Genomic DNA, 22,611 nt, shown 5'->3' on the forward strand with positions numbered 1-22,611 from the left:
TTTGAAATTTTAGTTTTGGTGGCTTTGGTAGGAACCTGTTTGGACAAAGACACAGATTCCATTTCCACACTGGAAGGCAAAGAAACAATGGGGTTGGAAACAGTAGGAGTTATAGAAGTGTTTACCTCACTTACCTGTGGTGCATTCATGATTGGCAAATATACCAATGGCACCTGGCTGTTGAGGTTCATTCTCAAAAGGTCTGCAAGGACCTTTTTCTCTTATGCCCAGCATTTGAGTTTATTATTCTCATTAGATATAACCAATCCTTCAGCAATATGGTTAGCCAATAACATAAAGAATCTAGCATAGTAGATGTTATGTGGTCTATTAGCTTTGTTACCTAATCTGGAACCTAATTCTAGCATGACACAGTTGCTAAAATTAAAGTACCTATCAGAAACTAGCATATAGAGCTTATTAACTAGAGATGAAGTTATGGCATCAAAATTGCTAATCTTCCCAGAGAAAACCTTGATAAAGGCATCTCCAAGAAAACTCCATTCTTTCCTAAGGCCCTCCCTTCTAATACTACCTAAACTAGTAGAATCAAAAGCATAGCCTATGGAATCTAACATAGCAGATACATCTTTATCAGTGTGTGGTGTCATGGCATTATTCTCAGGCAACTTAAAGCAAGACTGTATATCATCACAGTTAATGCAATAATCCTTACCTTTGAGAGAGAAGGCAATAGTCATATCTGTGGAGTTGAACTCTGCAGTTGTCCAAATCTCCTCAATCACCTCACAGTAGATGGTTGGGGCTTCCAGCATTGCATAGCTTCGTTTGCAGTTTTTGATGAAGTCCATCATCTTGTGATAATCAGAATGGGCTTCATTCTTTTCAACCAAGGCTACGAAATTATTCTTTTCATAAACAAATCCAGATTGAGACATAATTTTGACTACTGGTGCCATTGTTGTGAGTAGAGGTTGCAGAGAAAAACTTGAGAGTTTTGGGAGAGAAGAAGAATAAAAATTGCAAGAAAGCGTAAAGTGAAAATAAGAATTCAATGGGCTTTTATACTTTCTTGAATTAAAACGTAAATAAAATGATTAAATGATACTTTTAAACAAATTACAGCCATTTAAGAATAAAGAAAACTGTAGAAATTCTGAAAACTGCCTTTAATACAAATACATACAACAGTGTATATCTGTATCAACGGTTAAGGAAAAAAATCAACGGCTGTGACTCACTTAAAGTAACTGATGTGACACTTCAACGGATAAGATAAATAGTTATCCGTTGATGATCAACACTATTTTATCCGTTGAGGGATAAAATTACCAGAAATAAATTTGTCTTTCGACGGATAATGAACATCTGTTGATAGAACAATTTTGGCTTTCAACGGATAGGGAATATCCGTTGATAGAATAAGTCTTACTTAAAGCCAACTTTGTTCTTGCAGCAAATTCATTTCAGGCTTAAAGGCAGATTATATAGAGGATATAAATTTATGAATAATTAAGCATACCTAGCTCACTTACTAATCTTGTGAATGTTGATTCATCAAGTGGCTTGGTAAATATGTCTGCAATCTGCTTTTCACTTGGAACAAAATGAAGTTCCACTGTACCTTTCATCATATGTTCCCTAATGAAGTGGTACTTGATGTCAATGTGCTTGGTTCTTGAGTGCTGCACTGGATTTTCAGTAATGGCAATGGCACTTGTGTTGTCACAGAATATAGGAATTTTGTCAACAGTTAGTCCATAGTCAAATAGTTGATTCCTCATCCATAGTATCTGTGCACAGTAACTACCAGCAGCAATGTACTCAGCTTCAGCTGTTGATGTAGAAACATAATTTTGCTTCTTGCTGAACCATGACACAAGCTTGTTCCCTAGAAATTGACAGGTGCCAGTTGTGCTTTTCCTGTCTATTTTGCAGCCTGCATAATCTGCATCTGAGTAGCCAATTAGATCAAAACCAGACTCTCTAGGGTACCAAATTCCTAGATTTGGAGTCCCTTTGAGATATCTGAAGATTCTTTTAATATCCACTAAGTGAGACTCTTTAGGGTCAGCTTGAAATCTAGCACAGAGACATGTAGAAAACATTATATCAGGTCTACTAGAAGTTAAATATAAAAGTGAGCCAACCATGCCTCTATAACTTGAAATGTCCACAGACTTTTCAGCCTTATTTAATTCAAGCTTGGTGGCAGTGGCCATGGGAGTTTTTGCAGATGAACAGTCCATTAAGTCAAACTTCTTTAAAAGATCATAAATATATTTAGTTTGACTAATGAAAATTCCACCACTAACTTGTTTAACTTGTAAACCAAGAAAATAAGTTAGCTCTCCCATCATGCTCATTTCATATTTACTTTGCATTAACTTAGCAAACTTTTTACAAAGCTTATCATCTGTAGATCCAAATATAATATCATCTACATAAATTTGAACAAGTATAGTAGAGCCATTAACATTTCTAAAGAAAAGAGTTTTGTCAACAGTACCTCTTGTGAAGTGATTATCTAGAAGAAATTTTGACAAAGTCTCATACCAGGCTCTAGGTGCTTGCTTTAGTCCATAGAGTGCTTTCAACAGATAATACACATAGTCTGGAAAGTTTGGATCTTCAAATCCTGGAGGTTGGCTTACATAAACTTCTTCCTCCAATTCCCCATTTAGAAATACACTCTTGACATCCATTTGATAGACTTTGAAATTGGCATGGGCTGCATAGGCTAGAAAGATTTTGATGGCTTCAAGTCTGGCAACTGGAGCAAATGTTTCATCAAAATTTATTCCCTCTTGTTGAGAATAGCCTTTAGCAACCAATCTGGCTTTATTCCTTATGACAATGCCATTTTCATCCATCTTGTTTCTGAATACCCATTTTGTATCAATAGAACTCTTGTTCTTTGGCTTGGGTACCAGCTTCCATACTTTGTTCCTCTCAATTGGTTTAGCTCCTCTTGCATTGCTAAAATCCAATCTAGATCCAATAGAGCTTCTTCCACTCTCTTAGGTTCCTCCTGTGATAGAAAGCTACTATACAGACATTCATCTTGAGTAGCCCTTCTAGTTTGCACTTTAGATGTAGCATCACCAATGATCAGTTCAAAAGGGTGATTCTTGGTCCATTTCCTTTGAGGTGGTAGATTAGCTCTAGATGAGGTTGCCTCAGTATTGTCATGATGTGAGATAGAATGTTGATTGGTTAAAACTCCCCCTGAGTTGCTGATCCTTTGAAAGGAATTGGGAGCTCTATCAACTGATGAAGTGAATTGATTATCCATTGACAGACTGTGATCAACGGATGCTTCATTATGAACTTCAACGATGATGCACTTTGTCTTTCAACGGATGCTGCATTGCTTCTTTCAATGGAAGCTGAATTATGACTTTCAACGGATGCAGCATTCTGTGCATTATCCAAAGGCAGATTTTGAATTCTTCTTGAGATGCCTTCTTCATCATTCTCATCTTCACTATCATCACAATATATCTCAATATTATCAAATTTGAGTCCTTCATGATGTCCCTCATCTGTTAGTCCATCAATCTTTTTATCATCAAACACAACATGCACAGATTCCATGACAATGTTGGTTCTTAGATTGTAGACCCTATATGATTTTCCAGCAGAATAACCAACAAATATTCCTTCATCAGCCTTTGCATCAAACTTCCCTTTGTGATCAGATTGATTCCTTAAGATGTAACATTTGCAACCAAAGACATGCAGAAAGTTTAAAGTTGGTTTTCTTCTCTTGAATAATTGATAGGGAGTCATGCCTTTTGCCTGATTGATTAGAGAAATATTCTGAGTGTAATATGCACAGTTAACAGCCTCAGCCCAAAAGTAAGTTGGGAGTTTTGACTCTTCAAGCATTGTCCTTGCAGCTTCAATTAGTGATCTGTTCTTCCTTTCCACCACACCATTTTGTTGTGAAGTCCTTGGAGCTGAGAACTCATGCATGATCCCATTTTCTTCACAGAACAAGTTCATGGTTGAATTCTTGAACTCAGTTCCATTGTCACTCCTAATATTCCTTACTTTGAAATCAGGATGATTGTTGACTTGCTTGATATGATTGATAATGATTTCACTAGCTTCATCCTTTGATCCAAGAAAATAAACCCATGAAAACTTTGAGAAATCATCTACAATCACTAGGCAATATCTTTTCCTTGAAATTGACAATACATTGACTGGTCCAAAGAGATCCATGTGTAGCAGTTGTAATGGTTCATCAATTGCAGATTCAAGCTTCTTACTGAATGATACTTTCTTTTGCTTTCCTTTCTGACAAGCATCACACAGTCCATCCCTTGTGAATTATACTAGAGGCATTCCTCTAACTAAGTCCTTTTTGACTAGATCATTCATTGTCTTGAAATTCAAATGGGACAGCTTCTTGTGTCATAGCCAACTTTCAACTGAGCTTGCTTTGCTGAGAAGACAAGTAATAGATTCTGCATCTGTAGAGTTGAAGTCAGCTAAGTACACATTCCCTTTTCTAACTCCAGTTAGAACCACTTTATTGTCCTTCTTACTTGTGACAATACAGGCTTCAGAATTGAAGGAAACAGTATTCCCTGTGTCACATTGTTGACTGATGCTCAATAAGTTGTGTTTGAGACCATCAACCAATGCAACTTCATCAATGATGACATTTTCTTTTAAAATCAAGCCATATCCCATAGTGAATCCTTTGCTGTCATCTCCAAAGGTTATGCTAGGGCCAGCTCTCTCCTTAAACTCTGTGAGCAGGGTGAAATCTCCTGTCATATTTCTTGAACAACCACTGTCCAAGTACCATAGATTCCTTCTTTTTCCCTGCACACAACAAAATCAATCAAGTTAATTTTAGTACCCAAGTTTCCTTGGGTCCAGCCTTGTTAGTCTTTTTCCTAGACTTCATTCCTCCTGCATCTTTTGACTTAGGTAACTTTGGGTCAACCTTGATCTCAGATGTGGTTGGTTGAAGTGTAGGGTTAGTCACAGAATCATTTAGCACATTTTATAGAATTTGATAAGGCATAGATTGTGCAAACATGTTATTCCACATAGGCATATTGTATGGCATTTGAGGCATACTAAATGCAGTAAAATAAGGATTATTAATATATGGCATGTTTGCAAAATGTGCATAGGGATTCTGATGAGACATACTAGGCATAGCATGCAGAGGTGACATAGACATGTTAGGCATGGAGGGATTTGAAGGCATGTGAGCATTTTTAACAGATTTGCAATTATCAGATAGGTGATTAAAACTTTTACAATGCACACAGCTTTTTCTAGGAGCATACCTATCAGGTGTGTAATTGTTATGTTTATTAATCCCTATCTTCCCATTTCTTTTAGATTTTCTTTTAGTTTCCTTCTTATCCTCAACCAACTTAAGCCTATTTTTCAGCTGATCTAAAGTCATGTGTCTTATATTCACCTTACTGGCATCTTTGGATGTGCTAGCTCCTTCTTTGACAAAGTTCTTGAGAGTTGAACCATCCTTCTTATTGAGAATATTATTTTTGTAATTACTTGCCTGTTTTAATTGATGAGCCTTCAATGGATGCTCCTTTTCTTCCTTCAATGGATAACTTTCATCATCCGTTGATTCCACATCCGTTGACAATCCATCAATTAATTCCAACTCCTTTTTGTTTTTCTTCTAGGCATCCTCACAGAATGATTCAATTCCCTGAACCTTGGCAATCTGAACACTAACATCCCTAGATGTTTTCCAGGCCTTGATTACCTCTTGCTCACTTTTTAACTGTTTAGAAAGAATTTCTACTTTCTTAACAGCTTCTTCTAGTTCACTCTCAACAGTCAAGCATTTAAGTTTAATCTTTTCAAACTCAATTACCTGATCCTCTAACACAGCATTCCTATCACTTAAAAACACATTATTCTCTTTGATCCTAGTGTTTTCTTTAGCTAGTGATTTAAGGGAAACACACAAATGATATAATTCATTGGACATATCATTTATGGCTTCATTGCATTCATTTTTAGAAAGCGGAGAGAGATCAGTAGTAATTACCCGGTTGCTTGATGAACTAGTTTTATTTTCATCAGAATTAGCCATCAGGGCTAGGTTGACATATTCCATATCATCATCTTCATTGACTTCATCTGCTGCCCAATCATCTTGAGTGAGAAAAGCTCTTTCCTTTTGTTTGAGCAAATCAAAATACTTCTTTTTGTAATCAACTTGCTCAAATTTCTTCTTATTAGAGGTTGGCTTCCTACACTCACTTGCAAAGTGTCCACTAATGCCACAGTTATAACATTTGAACTTGGATTTGTCCACCATATTTTTGTTTGGCTTAGTGAATTTTGTATTTTTCCTGAATTTCATCTTTGCAAACCTCCTGGACAGAAAAGCCATATGTTCATCAACATCATCAGAGTCATCCTGACTGGAATTGTTTTCATCCTCAGCTACTTTCTCTTTACCCTTGCTTGATTCTGACTTGCTTGTGCCAATTTTGAGACTTGGCATTGTCTTCTCCTCATTCCTGTCTCCAACCTTCTCACTGTCAATAAGTGCAACTGATCCTCCTTTTCTCTTTCCCTTTTCCAATAGCTCATCTTGCTCCATCTCAAGTTCATATGTCTTCAAAATTCCATATAATCTTTCAAGTGTGAAGTCCTTATAATCTTGAGAATTTCTTAGAGAAACAGTCATAGGCTTCCATTCCTTTGGTAGAGACCTTAGAAATTTTAAATTGGAGTCCTTGACTTGGTACATTCTGCCATACAGCTTCAATCCATTCAACAGTTTCTGAAATCTGTTGAAGGTATCATTCAATGATTCTCCTTCTTCAAAATGAAAATATTCATACTGTTGAATGACAAGCTGCATTTTGTTTTCTCTAACTTGCTCAGTGCCTTCACAGATAAGCTGCACAGTATCCCAAATTTCCTTAGCAGTTTGGCTGTTAATGACATTGTCAAACATATCTTGATCTAGGCCATTAAACAGAATGTTCATGGCTTTCTTGTCCTTGTGAACCTCTTCAATATCTTCAACAGTCCATTCTGCTTTTGGCTTGGGAATAGACTGTCTAACAGCAACTGTTGCAGTAGCAGCTGTGGCCACCTTGTCAGGGATGTGAGGACCATTTTCAATGCAGTTGATGTAGCTTTTATCCTGAGAGAGAAGATGTAAATGCATCTTCACTTTCCAGTGATGATAGTTATCTCTTTCCAAGATTGGAATCTTTACACCAATATCCTTCTTACTGATGATGTTAGCAGAATAGATCTTTAAACTCTTTATATGTTAAAAGCCTGCTCTTATACCAATTGTTATTCCCAGTGGACTAACAATGAGATTTACAGAAGGGGGTTGAATGTAAATCTCAAAACTTTTTCAAGTTTTGAGTAGTTTCTAAGGCTAAGTGTTTTAGTGAGCAAATGTGTGTGAATGGCTTGAAGCTAATACAGACAGATATATATTCAAACACAAATGTAAAGAACATAAAGAACTTAAAAACTTTTCTGGTGGATTTGTTGTTCCACTAGAGATGTGTTATTTCAGAAAATCTATGATTCAAAGAATTAAATCACAGTTGCTTCCTAGTACAAACTAGATGATTTTCTCTCTGGATTTTTCTAAACAGCTCTGGAAAAATTCACATCTAATTACTAGCTGCTACTTTGTTTATATATCACCAAGTTTACAAGTGAAGACAAAACTGTAAAATACAATTAAAAAGGCTCTTCACATGTTTCTTCTTCATTTCTCTATCCAATGCAATTTAGGCTTAGCTGTTAATCTTTGAATACTTCCTTGTTTGCACCAGAATGGAAATACTGCATTTTATTGATTCCTCCTAGAGGCTTCCACATTCCAGTTTGTCTCTGTCAACCCATGTGCCTCTGTCAGCTTATGAATTGTCACTATCAACTGCTAATGAACTAAGCATCCTTTGAAGCTTTCATCCGTTGATGCCTTATCCGTTAAGGCTTTATCCGTTGAAGCTTTATCCGTTGATGCATTATCAGTTGAAGTCTTTATCCATTGAAGCACTTATCCATTGATGGATATTATCCGTTGAAGCTTTAGAGACATCCGTTGAAGCATTGTTTCTTATCCATTGAAGGTCTTCAATATCAGTTGATACTTCTTCACTTATACAAAATTTCAAGGCATGAAATATTTACAATTAGCCCTCCTATTTGCATATCCACTAGTAGTCAACATGACTGATAATTTCCTACAACATCTAAGAATTACAACTTGAATCCAGAGAATGAAATGTGCTACAATACTAAACTTATTGCTAAGTAAAGCTACTCCTTCAACGGATAGCCAAGATGGTCTTATCCGTTGAGGCTACAAACACTAGATTTCTACTTAAGTGTTTTGTTTAACTTATCATCAAACTAATACACATATTCCTAACAACTTATAACAGTTCAATTCTTATATTGGAGTTTTATACGGATTCATGCTTTTATTCACAACAAAGCAGCACAAGTATGCTTATTTGACCGTGCAATGAGTGAGGTCCACAAAAGACTTATACAATAGTGCCCATGTAGCGAGCGTTAGGTTAGTAGATCCCAGACTATAAAAACCTTAGGTCACTTGGCACAAAGTCCCCTAAGAACTTAATAACTCGATTACTAAAGAGCCCACTCGTGATCAATTATACATAACACTTATTTTTTTTCTTTTTCTTTCTTTTTCTTTTCTTTTTTTTTTCTCTTTTCACAAATTTCTGAACGAGTGTGTTTTGCTCCATCTCGTTCAACCCTAGACTACTCATATAAAATATGAGCCAACTACCGGCCATTTGACACCGAGCCACAACAACTAGCAATGAAATCCAATTTCTCCAAATTTTAAAAATCCATGTTATTTTCTCATTAAGAGAATATCCTAAATTTTAAATATAAAAAAGCGATTAAACCTCGACAAACAACAAACCATGATCATGATCTAGCACTCAAGCAACCTATAAGACTTAGTGAAATATAATTATCTCTAGCATGCAAATCAATTCAACAAGACTTAACATCACTAAATATGACATCATTACACTAGCATCAATATCACAAATCAATCGGAAAAAATCATCTAAGGGATCATGTTATTATGCAAATGCATGAAACTATATGAACAAACTATCATAAAAACTACTATAAAAAATAAAAAAAACTACTACATGAAAAAATATGCAACTATATGCGCTAAACTATCATGAATATGCAACTATATGCAACTCACACTCACACAAAACATATATCTTCAACTACTACCCCCAAACTTAAAATATTCACTGTCCTCAGTGAAGGTAATAGTAAGGAATCAGGCATACCTACTCCGAATCAGGATCCTCACCCCCAATGGGTGGAGTGTCAGGAGTGTCTGGAGGTGGATACACGGAGTCCTCACCAAATACTGGCCACTGGATATCAACACCTGTGTCTCTAAATGCAGTCCCTAGTGCCTGGGTGAGATTACGTGCAAACTGACTATGGATGTCATGCATCAGATCCATCCTCCTTGCTAAATGCATGTACTGCGTCATGCTCAAACCAACTCCAACATCCGCTCCTGCTTCCTCCTGCTCCTGCTGCGATGGACCAGCCTCTTCACCCAACTGAGACTTCCAAGCGGCTCTACTCGACTGAGTTGACCCATCAGCTGGCGTCCCACCAGGCAGATGGTCAAAAAAATAACCAAGTCCCTTGAAATCAGGCTTGCCTCCATCCCATTCTTGCATCATTTCCAGAGTGGTACTATCAATCCGAGCACTCGGAATCTGGAGCTGCTCGTGTGCTGGCCAATGAACACTAACTGCCACACACAGCTTCGTCACCACAGACGCATAGGGTATAGAACCCGTAGTACTCCCTCTCAAGAATCTCAGAATACCCTGGTCAATCACCATCCCAAGGTCCACATAATCACCCTGAAGAATCCCCCACAACAGTCGTGCATGCTCCATAGTCACATCATGCACATGAGAAGATGGCATGATGTTAGCACAAATAAATGCATTCCATGCACGAGAAAACCTGTTCATGCTCGAAGTAGGGAACGTGGAATAATCAGTCGTTCCCCTCTTGAACTTCCAATGAGTCTCAGGCACACACAGAGTAGCAACTATCATATCCAAATCAAAGTCCTCCGGAGTCTTATCATTCCAGGTGTCCGGACCGGGCTTCCTCGCGGGCTACTCAATCACCCTCCTTATTGCCTCAACACTATACTCCATCTTCATCCCCTAACCACAGTGAAACCATTCTCCCCCGCCTTCGTATTAACATAGAATTCTCGAACAATACTCATGGGCACAGCAGCGGGTGCTTCACAAAAAGCAACCCAGCCCATCTCCAAGATTATTTCCAATAACTTACCATCCTTCCCCGATGGCAGAAAACCTCGCTCCTTTTCTATAGGCTTCGAGAGAAGCCGCATATACTTCGCTTCAGCCTCGGGAGTCGAAAACCTCGGCCTTACACCACCTGCACTTGAAGAATCAATGGTGCTGCTACTGACTTGAGTTCTTTGTCTCTTGGGTGCCATTGGGATTGAATAAGAGATAATAAAAGATAAGTGTTTAAGAGAGAACTGTGTTTGAGAATTTGAAATCTGGTGGAGAAGTTTGTATATAAGTATATGTATATATAGGAGGTGAGAAGAGAATTAGATATGGAATAGAAGTGGGAATTTATTATGGGAATAGTGGGAATAATGGGTTTGATTTGGAGAGGGAAATTTGGGATGTGGAAGAGTAAAATTCGGGTAGAAATTGATTTTTAAAAGAAGTCCCCGATTTTCTCTCCATAAATTGTCTTTTTTTCTGAATTGGGACCCCAGCGCGGGCGCGCTCACCTTCTGCCAAATCGTTGCGGGCGCGCGCTAGATCAGCGCGGGCGTACCTGGTTTCCGGAATTCCAGCGCAACCACGCGCTAGATCAGTGCGGGCGCGCTCAGCCTCTGAAGTTGGCCTTGAAATTTTTTGTATTTCTGATTTTTTTTTGTTTTTCTCTTTTCTTCTTGCTTCCTCTACCTACTACTGTACAACAAACTTGGGTTGCCTCCCAAAAAGCACTTGCTTTACGTCGTTAGCTTGACGTAGAAATGCGAGATCAAACAGACAACAAGAAAAATGTCCACCGGTTTGCCGTGTTACCATAGTAATGCTTCAACCTCTGACCATTCACCTTGAATGCTTGGCCTGGATCATTCTCAAAAATCTCCACCACTCCATGTGGAAACATAGTTTTGAAAACAAACGGCCCTGACCACCTTGACTTCAACTTTCCAGGAAAAAGACGGACATGAGATTTGAACAAGAGAACTTGTTACCCCGGCACAAATGATTTGAGCACTAGACCCCTGTCGTGCCACTTCTTGACTTTCTTCTTATATATTTTGTTATTTTCATATGCTTGAAGTCGAAACTCATCGAGTTCATTCAATTAAAGCAACCTCTTATTTTCAGCTGCATCCAAATCAAGATTCAACTTCTTCAAAGCCCAATACGCTTTATGCTCGAGCTCCACCGATAAATGACACCCCTTACCATAAACCAACTGAAGTGACGACATTCCCAATGGAGTCTTGTATGCTGTTCTATACGCCCAAACAGCTTCGTCAAGCTTCAAAGACCAATCTTTTCTCGATGGACACACAACCTTCTCTAAAATGTACTTAATCTCTCTGTTAGATACCTCAGCTTGACCATTCGTCTGAGGATGATAAGCCGTAGCAATGCGACGATTCACATTATATATTTGCATCATAGTAGTGAACTTGCGATTGCAAGAATGCGACCCCTCATCACTGATTATGACTCTTGGCATTCCAAATCTTGTGAATATCTGCTTGTGAAGAAAATTGAGCACTACTTTCGCATCATTCGTTGGAAACGCCTTAACTTCAACCCATTTCGACATATAAACAATCGCTAACAAGATATACTGATTATTACAAGATGAGACAAATGGCCCCATGAAGTCAATTCCCTGAAAATCGAAGACTTCAACCTCGAGAAGCACATTAAGAGGTATCTCATCCCTCTTGGACATATTACCCACACGTTGACATCGATCACTTTTCAAAACGAACTGATGAGCATCTTTAAAAAAGGTCGTCCAAAAGAAACCTGCTTGAAGAATATGAGCTGCTGTCTTTTCTCCACCATAGTGTCCTTCATAAGCCGTTGAGTGGAAATCTCGCAAGATACCCCCGTTTCGCTGTAAGGAATATATGTCCTGATGATTTGGTCAGCTCCTTGTCATAAAAGAAACAGCTCATCCCATATATACCACTTCACTTTATGCAGAAACTTCTTCCTTTAAGCGTATGTCAAGTCGGGAGGCATGATATTACTCACAAGGTAGTTCACAATGTCTACAAACCATAGTTCTTCTTATTGCACTCCAAACAGCTGCTCATCGGGAAACGACTCATTGATCAAAGCCTTATCTTGTGAAGTAGCAATTGGATCCTCTAAACGCGAGAGATGATCAGCGACTTGATTTTCATTCCCTTTTCTGTCCTTGATCTCTAACTCAAATTCTTGAAGCAAAAGAACCCATCTGATCAATCTAGGCTTCGAGTCCTTCTTTGAGATGAGATATCGAATTATAGCGTGATTAGTGAAAACTGTCACCTTCGTCCCAAGCAGATAAGTTCGAAATTTCTCAAAACCATAGACAATATCCAAAAGTTCTTTTTCCGTAGTAGTATAATTCAGTTGAGCACCATTTAGGGTCTTACTTGAAAGGAATATATCCTAAGTCCAATCATGTATTAGGATTTAGGAATAACTTTTTATATAATCTGTTTTGATTTTAATAAAAGACTTGTTTTGTTTTTATTACGGGCTCTATATATTTAAGTGTTTAAATAAGATATACCATAGTTTAGAGTAAAACTTTTTATGGATTATGATGAGATCATAATAGTGAGACCTAAAAAGATGATAACTCTAAACTTAAATAGTTCCTAGTTGTAGGATTACTAACTGGTAATTAATAATCCGCAGAGATCGGTACATACTATGCTTGCTTCATTATGAAGGATGTCTGTTCTCATAGACATTTGTATGGTGACACTATAGCTAGTATGTAGGTGCTTATTATGGAATAAGTTCACTGAACATGACTCGCACAGCTGAACAACTGATGGAGTTCACTCACGTGTCAGCAGTTGTTCACATAGTGATAGTTGTACAAGTATCCTTAGACTTGAGGTCATCATAGTCATCTTGTGTACACTGAACTATGCTTTGGTTTAGTTCTTAGTCTCCACAGACAATTATTAGGGCTCTTCTGGGTATAGGAATTTGTACACAAAGATAGTGTATGATCAATAAAGGATCTACCCCTTCCAGTGAAGGAAGCGAATGTTCAAGGCTGATCCACTTATGCTAGTTCAGGAATCTCTGGCCAGAGTGAATGAAATTAGAAAGGAGTTTCTAATTTGTATAGAACTACGCATAGTAAATGGTAAGCAAGTGATTGAATTAGATAGGCTTGACACGAGATCCATGCCTTGTATTTAATCGGGACATTGTAGGGTAGAAGGAGTTTATTGTACGGTAACTATTCACTGAATAGGTTCTTGGTATTCTAAGCAGTGAATTCATATTATCCGGATAGTCGCGATATGTTGAGAAGTATCCCTCATGATGTAGAATAAATGTGATTAATTAATTAATTATATTTAATAAATTAGAGAATTTATATAAATAATGATAAAATAGTTTTATTATTATTTATTTCTACTACCGGCTTAATATTGAACCTACAGGGTCACACCATAAAAAAAGAATGATTTAATGGTGGAGGAATTAATTAATAATGGCTAATAATTATTTATTTGTGAAATAAATAATTAATTGGCAAATTTAATAATTGATTAAATGAGATTTAATTAATTATAAATTTATTAAGAAAAGTTCTTAATATTATTAATTAAGGATTTAATTTTTGGAAATAAAATCAAGAGAGAGAATTATTTCTAAAGTATTTAGAAAAAAGGATTAATAATTAAAAGGTGTTTTAATTATTAATGAGAATAATAAATGGGATAATAATATTATTATTTATAGGAAAATTTCAGCTGAAAATTTTGCCTATAAATACACTATTATAGACCCTAATTTTATTCCAACCCCATCGAAACCCGAAAACCCAAAAAGTTTGGAAAACCCAATTCTCTCCACCTCCTTCCTCCTCCTTAACATCATTTTCTTGGTGGATACCGGTGGAGTGCTTCACACTTGAGGAGCAACTGCTAAGGATCTCTGATCGTTGTCTCCGAATTATTTTAAAAGGTTAGATTCGATCCCTCGAATTTTTATTCATGATCTGTATGCTTTTATTTGGATTTTGTATATGTAAAAGTGTTTTGCCATGCCTCCGCTGCGTTTAAAATCCAACAATGGTATCAGAGCATAGGTTGTATGCATATAGATCTGTGGTAAAAATTTCAGAATTTTATGTGCTTGTATGAATTAATTATGATTTTTACAAGTTATATCATGGATTAATTTTGTCTAATGAGAAATCGTTTCTCAGAATAATTTTGAATGTTGATCTGGGTTCTACAAGTGTTGTAGATCGTCTGGGTATTTTTTTCATAATTTGATGATGTATAGATTTTTTATTATGAATTTTTGAAGTTCTTACAATTAAATTCATAATTAAATAATCATATATATATATATATATATTAATTGTTAGTAAGTATATATATAAATCTGCTGTACTTCTGATGTTGCTGTCTGTGCTGCACGGGGAAAAGACAGAGGGAACAGGTCTGGCGGCACGGAATTCCATGGGCGGCGGCGACGGCTGCTGAAAAAGGAAAAAGGAAAAAAAAAATTAAGGGTGTCGCACATTCCGGGAATGCGTTACACCCCTGTGGCGCATTCACGGAATGCGTTACACCTTTGTAACGCATCACAGGAATGCGTTACAGGGCTTGTAACGCGTTCCTGTAATGTGTTACAGCCCGACTGTCCACATTAATTTTGATTTTCTGGGAGTTTCGTAACTCCGTTTTGGGCGTGCAATATACCGTTGGATTCGTTTTTCCGAGACGGATCTAATGGAGTGATCAATTTTAGTTTATATAAAAGTTTTGAACTGATTATATTCCAGGAAGTGTTTTAAAGTTGTTTTTAACTATTTCAACTGCTTTTAAATGCTTCATGTGATACATAGAGATGTATAATGCTTAGACCAATATGCTAGATGATATAACATGCCTACCTTGATGTTTATTCATGTTGATATATGTGATGTATGCTTAGTTTATCATGCGATAATAGATTTAGGTGAACTTAAATGAACATAAGGCGTTTGTTAGACAACCTAGTATAGTGAAATTGTTTCATAACCTTAATAACAATATTATGAATACAATCATGAGATTCTTGTGTTTGTGAAACACGTAATTGAATATGAATTTTCGATATGAGAGAAAGGATGATTCTGTCAACAACAGATTTCTATCTGTAAGAAAGGGTTATTAAGTGACGCCTCTTGACAATGCTCCACCCGATCTGGGAATCATCTAATTATTGATTATTGATTTGAAATATTTAATTTAAAAGGAAGAATCTCTTTATAATATGATTATGATTGTAACGTAATATAATCTCTCTAAAATTAAATAATATCAAGTAGTAATTGGCCAATGACACAACGGGCTTGTGTCGGTCATAGCCTTCCAACATGGTAGAAACTAGTTCTTATTTTTGAATCATTGTCGTTTCGTGCCACAGCCGAGGGCTTTGATTTCGAAATAAGAAATACTTGTCTATTACATAGAGATGTGTACATTGAATAAGAATCTAAAGGTCGTTACGTGCCATAGCCGTGGGCCTTTGGGGACTGATTCAATTGTACGGAATGTTGGGTTAGACTTGACTTAGAATATTGAGTTTGTCGTGCCACAGCCGTGACTCAATTATTCAAGAGGCTAAAGTTTGATTAGGGAATAACATAAGATGTAATTGACAAGAGTTGTCTGCCTATTGAACATTACATGGCGTTTCGTGCCACAACCAGGGTTGTGTAATGGAATGTAGGATCCCTATTCCCACTAGCATTATGAATGCTTAATTTTTCATGTAGGGGGTTGAATAAATTAGGAAAACTAGTGGGAGCCACTTATGAATAAAGACCCGATTCATATAGTGTTTTAAAATGAAATCGAATATTTACTAAGTGTTGTTATATGTTTATCATTTACAGATTTACTTTGTACGTTATGTCTTCTACACTATCACTCAGGAGCATACTAGATGCTCACAAATTGAATGGTCCTAATTATGCCGACTGGCTTCGAAACTTGAGAATTGTTCTCAGGATTGAGAAGTTGGAATACGTGATTGACTCACCTAAGCCTACTGAACCTGCTAATGATGCACATAATGATGAACATATTGTGTATCGTAAGTGGATAGATGATGCAAATGTTGCTCAATGCATCATGCTAGCTTCCATGAACATTGAGCTACAGAAGCAACATGAGCATATGGATGCTCACACTATCCTCGTGCATCTACAAGAGTTGTATGATGTGGCAGGGAGGACAGCTCGATATGAGATATCGAAGGAGTTGTTCGGTTGTAGGATGTCTGAGGGATCATCAGTGAATGACCATGTACTTAAGATGATCAATTTGATTGAACGTCTTGGACAACTTGGTTTGCCATGGATGGGGAGCTGGGCCAAGACGTGGTCTTGCAATCGCTTCCGAGTTCGTTCTCACAGTTTGTTGTGAACTTTCACATGAATAAGTTGGATGTCAGCCTGCCTGAACTTCACAACATGTTGAAGACTGCGAAATCGAATTTTCCCCCTAAGAAGAGTTATGTTCTTCTAATTGGTGAAGGTTCCAATCCTAAGAAAAGGAAGAGGAACTCTTCCAAGAAGAAGAAAGTAGGTGAGAAAACGCCGGTTCCACCAAAAGTTAAAGACCCCAAGAGCAAAGTTGTTTGCTTTTACTGTAACAAGGTGGGGCACTGGAAGAGGAACTGCAAGGTTTACCTTGCAGAAATGAAGAAGAAGAAGGGTAGTGAGACTATCGCTTCTGATTCAGGTATGTTCATGAAAGAAGTGAATATGTCATTAAATCAAATTTCTACTTGGGTATTAGATACCGCCTGTGGTTCTCAAATCTGCAATTTGTTGCAGGGACCAAGGAGAAGTAGGACTCTTGAGGAAGAGGAGGTGATTCTACTGATGGAAATGGAGCAAGAGTTGCTGCTGTAGATGTAGAATCATTTCATTTACATAGGCCTACAGGCAAGACTATTGTTTTTAAAATAATTGTTATTTTGTTTCCTCGATTGTGAGGAATATTATTCCCATGTTAGACTTGGCTGGATTTTCATTTATTATTGAGAATAATGAATGTTCTATTCTTAGAGATAATATTCTTTATGGACGTGGTGCTTTAAATAATGGTCTGTATATATGTGACATAATTTACTTCAGATTGAACAAACTAATAAAAGAAAAGGGATGATGAAAATCTCACTTCATTGTGGCACTGCAGTCTCCATTTAGTAGACATGGAGAGAGGGCTGCAGATTTGCTAGGAATGGTACACACAGTTGTATGTGAACCAATGTCTACGCAAGCCATGGGTGGATTTTCATACTTCATTACTTTCATAGATGATAGATCTAGATTCTGATATGTGTTTGATGAAACACAAGTCTGAAGCCTTTGAAAAGTTCAAAGAGTATAAGTATGAAGTGGAGAAATAAACCAAACATAGTATTATAATTCTTCGATTAGATCGAGGTGGTGAATACTTTAATGGAGTGTTTCTAGATTATCTCAAAGTAAATGGTATAGTCTTCCAGTGGACTCCTCCAGATTGGTATCTGAAAGGAGAAATTGAACTTTGTTAGACATAGTTCGGTCCATGATGAGCTATGCAAATCTTCCAGTATTCCTATGGGGTTATGCATTGGAAACCTCAGCATATTTACTGAATAAGGTGCTTTCCAAATCTGTTCCTCAAACTTCGTATGAGATATGGAAAGAAAGGAAACCGAGTCTTAAACACGTTAAGATTTGGGGATGTCCAGCTTATGTCAAGAAAGTTGACCCAGATAAGCTGGAATATCGATCCGGAAAATGTAGTTTTGTGGGATATCCTAAAGAGACTTTAGGGTATTACTTTTGCACCGATCATCGGGTGTTTGTCTCCAGACATGCTACCTTCTTGGAAAAGGAGTTTATCCTTGAAGGAAACAGTGGGAGCAAAATTGAACTTGATGAAGTTCAAGAAGCACAAACTACTACGGATCAAGTAGAAACACCTGTTCTGACTGAACAACCTTTTGTGGAACAGCCCATTCATAGATCAGGGAGAGTGTCTCGCCAATCTGAGAGGTATTATGGCCTTGTCATTGAGAATGACAATGAGTTGTCGATCATTGATGATGATGACCCTGTGACCTATAATGAGGCTATGAGTAGTGTTGACTCAGAGAAATGGCATAGTGCCATGAAATCCAGAATGGAATCTATGTATACGGTATACAAAAGATAGATTATAGCAGATGGCCAGGTGGAGACCTATAAGTCCAGGCTTGTGGAAAAAGGATTCAAACAAAGGCAATGGATTGACTTTGATGAAACTTTTTACCTGTAGCCCTGTTAAAATCAGTTCGGATTTTGCTTGCGATTGGTGCTTACTACGACTATGAAATCTGGCAATTAGCCAGATGGTTCTCTTTCCAAGGGAAATGAAAACCTAGTGTGTAAGCTGCTGCGAACCATATGTGGTTTAAAGCAAGCTTCTCGTAGATGGAACATCCGTTTTGATGAGACAATCAAAGAGTTTGGTTTTATCAAAGACGTAGATGGACCATGTGTCTACAAAAGGTTAGTGAGAGCGCGGTAACATTTCTTGTATTGTATTGAAATAGAGTTGACACACATGATAACATAGCAGACCCACTCACAAAGCTACTATCTGAAAGTCACTTTGATCGTCATAAAGACAAGATGGGTATTAGATACCAGAGTGATTGGCTTTAGTACAAGTGGGAGATTGAAAGGAATATGTCCTAAGTCCAATCATGTATTAGGATTTAGGAATAACTTTTTATATAATCTGTTTTGATTTCATTAATTTTAATAAAAGACTTGTTTTGTTTTTATCACGGGCTCTATCTATTTAAGTGTTTAAATAAGATATACTATAGTTTAGAGTAAAGCTTTTTATGGATTATGGTGAGATCATAATAGTGAGACCTAAAAAGATGAAAACTCTAAACTTAAATAGTTCCTGGTCGTAGGATTACTAACTGGTAATTAATAATCCGCAGAGATCGGTACATACTATGCTTGCTTCATTATGAAGGATGTCTGTTCTCATAGACATTTGTGTGGTGACACTATAGCTAGTATGTAGGTGCTTATTATGGAATAAGTTCACTGAACATGACTCGCACAGCTGAACAACTGATGGAGTTCACTCACGTGTCAGCAGTTGTTCATATAGTGATAGTTGTACAAGTATCCTTAGACTTGAGGTCATCATAGTCATCTTGTGTACACTGAACTATGCTTTGGTTTAGTTCTTAGTCTCCAGGGACAATTATTAGGGCTCTTCTGGGTATAGGAATTTGTACACAAAGATAGTGTATGATCAATAAAGGATCTACCCCTTCCAGTGAAGGAAGCGAATGTTCAAGGCTAATCCACTTATATTAGTTCAGGAATCTCTGGCCAGAGTGAATGAAATTAGAAAGGAGTTTCTAATTTGCATAGAACTACGCATGGTAAATGGTAAGCAAGTGATTGAATTAGATAGGCTTGACACGAGATCCATGCCTTGTATTTAATCGGGACATTGTAGGGTAGAAGGAGTTTATTGTACGGTAACTATTCACTGAATAGGTTCTTGGTATTCTAAGCAGTGAATTCATATTATCCGGATAGTCGCGATATACTGAGAAGTATCCCTCACGATGTAGAATAAATGTGATTAATTAATTAATCATATTTAATAAATTAGAGAATTTATATAAATAATGATAAAATAGTTTTATTATTATTTATTTCTACTACCGGCTTAATATTGAACCTACAGGGTCACACCATAAAAAGAGAATGATTTAATGGTGGAGGAATTAATTAATAATGGCTAATAATTATTTATTTGTGAAATAAATAATTAATTGGCAAATTTAATAATTGATTAAATGAGATTTAATTGATTATAAATTTATTAAGAAAAGTTCTTAATATTATTAATTAAGGATTTAATTTTTGGAAATTAAATCAAGAGAGAGAATTATTTCTAAAGTGTTTAGAAAAAGGATTAATAATTAAAAGGTGTTTTAATTATTAATCAGAATAATAAATGGGATAATAATAATATTATTTATGGGAAAATTTCAGCTGAAAATTTTGCCTATAAATACACTATTATAGACCCTAATTTTATTCCAACCCCATCGAAACCCGAAAACCCAAAAAGTTTGGAAAACCCAATTCTCTCCACCTCCTTCCTCCTCCTTAACATCGTTTTCTTGGTGGATACCGGTGGAGTGCTTCACACTTGAGGAGCAACTGCTAAGGATCTCTGATCGTTGTCTCCGAATTATTTTAAAAGGTTAGATTCGATCCCTCAAATTTTTATTCATGATCTGTATGCTTTTATTTGGATTTTGTATGTGTAAAAGTGTTTTGCCATGCCCCCGCTGCGTTTAAAATCCAACATTACTAGCATAGTAGACCACATGAAATATGTTGTTCTTTCTCTGCCCAAGAACTGCTCCAACTGCATAGTCACTTGCATCGCACATCATCTCAAAAGGTTCACTCCAATCGGGTGTAGTTATGATAGAAATTGGTGGGGAAGATTTTAGATGACCCTCACTTTGGCTTTGTCCACCTCAAGACCCTTGCTAGAGACCTTGTGCCCAAGAATAATGCCCTGTCACACCATAAAATGACATTTCTCCCAATTGAGAACCAGATTGGTCTCAACACACCTCTTGAGAACGTCGCCTAGATTCTGCAAGCACTCATCAAATAAATTGTCAAACACAGAGTAATCATCCATGAACACCTCCACATTCTGACCAATCATATCAGAGAAGATAGCCATCATGCATCTCTGAAATATGGCCGGTGCTCCATATAACCCAAAAGAAACGCTTCGAAAGGAGAAAGTACCAAATGGACAATTGAAAGTAGTATTCTCCTGATCTTCAGGAGCAATGTAAATTCGATTATAGCTAGAATAACCATACAGAAGATAGTAGTACTCATGCCCAGCCAATCTGTCAAGCATCCGATCAATCAACGGCAGAGGGAAGTGATCTTTTCTTGTGGCCTTGTTCAGCTTCCTGTAATCCATGCAAACTCTCCACCCCATGACTGTTCGAGTAGGAATGAACTCATTCTTCTCATTAGCAACGACTGTGATACCTCCTTTCTTTCGTACTCACTGAACTGGACTCACCCAAGAACTATCAGAAATGGGATTGATGATCCTTGCATCCAGCCACTTAAGAATTTCCTTCTTCACGACTTCCTTCATGAGAGGGTTTAACCTTCTTTGTTGCTCAACAGTAGGCTTGCTACCTTCCTCTAGCAGAATTTTATGCATATAATAAGAAGGGATGATTCTCTTAATATCTGCTATAGTCCAACCAATTGTCGATTTGAATTCTCAAAAGCTTCTCCTCGTCGCTACCTGAAAGGTCAGATGCAATAATAACAGGCAGAGTAGATGCATCATCTAAAAATGCATACCTCAAATGTTCAGATAAAGGCTTAAGCTCAAGAGTAGGGGCTTCCTCAATAGATGGATTTAGGCGCTTAGGAGCTTTGTTCAACTCCTCCATTCCCAGAGATTCAAAAGGCATATCAATCTTCCTCTTCCAGGGAGAAGCATTCAGAAATTGCAACTGCTCATCCCCTTCATCATCTTCACTATCGGAATTCCCCAACAAGGCCTTCTCTAAGGCATCAAACATTAGCAATTGATCAAGTTCTGAAGTAACCATAGAATCAATCAACTCCACTTTAAGCACTTCACATTTTCCGTAGGGAACTTCATGGCATTGAACACATTAAAAGTTATATCCTGATCCATCACTCGCATGTGAGCTCACCTTTCTACACATCTATCAAGGTTCGGCCAGTAGCCAAGAAAGGTCTTCCCAAGATTATGTGAATCTTCTTATCCTCCTTGAAATTAAGAATTACAAAATCAGCAGGGAAGATGAGTTTATCCACCTTGACCAAGACATCCTCCACAATACCTCGCAGATATGTAATAGAACGATCGGCTAAATGCAAAGTCATATAAGTAGGCTTTGGATCAGGCAAGTCCAACTTCTTGAAGATTGACAAAGGCATCAGATTAATGCTAGCTCCCAAGTCACATAGACACTTGTCAAATGACACATTTCCAATGGTGCAAGGAATAGTGAAGCTTCCAGGATCTTTAAGCTTCGAAGGTAATTTCTGCGCACAACACTGCATTCCTCCGTGAGAGCAACGGTCTCTAAGTCATCAAGCTTAACCTTCCTAGAGAGAATACCTTTCATGAACTTCGCGTAACTAGGCATTTGCTCAAGAGTTTCAGCGAAAGGTATGTTGATGTGAAGTTTCTTG

Source organism: Apium graveolens, chromosome 2, assembly GCF_009905375.1.
Source record: "Apium graveolens cultivar Ventura chromosome 2, ASM990537v1, whole genome shotgun sequence".
In the NCBI taxonomy this organism is placed as follows: domain Eukaryota; kingdom Viridiplantae; phylum Streptophyta; class Magnoliopsida; order Apiales; family Apiaceae; genus Apium; species Apium graveolens.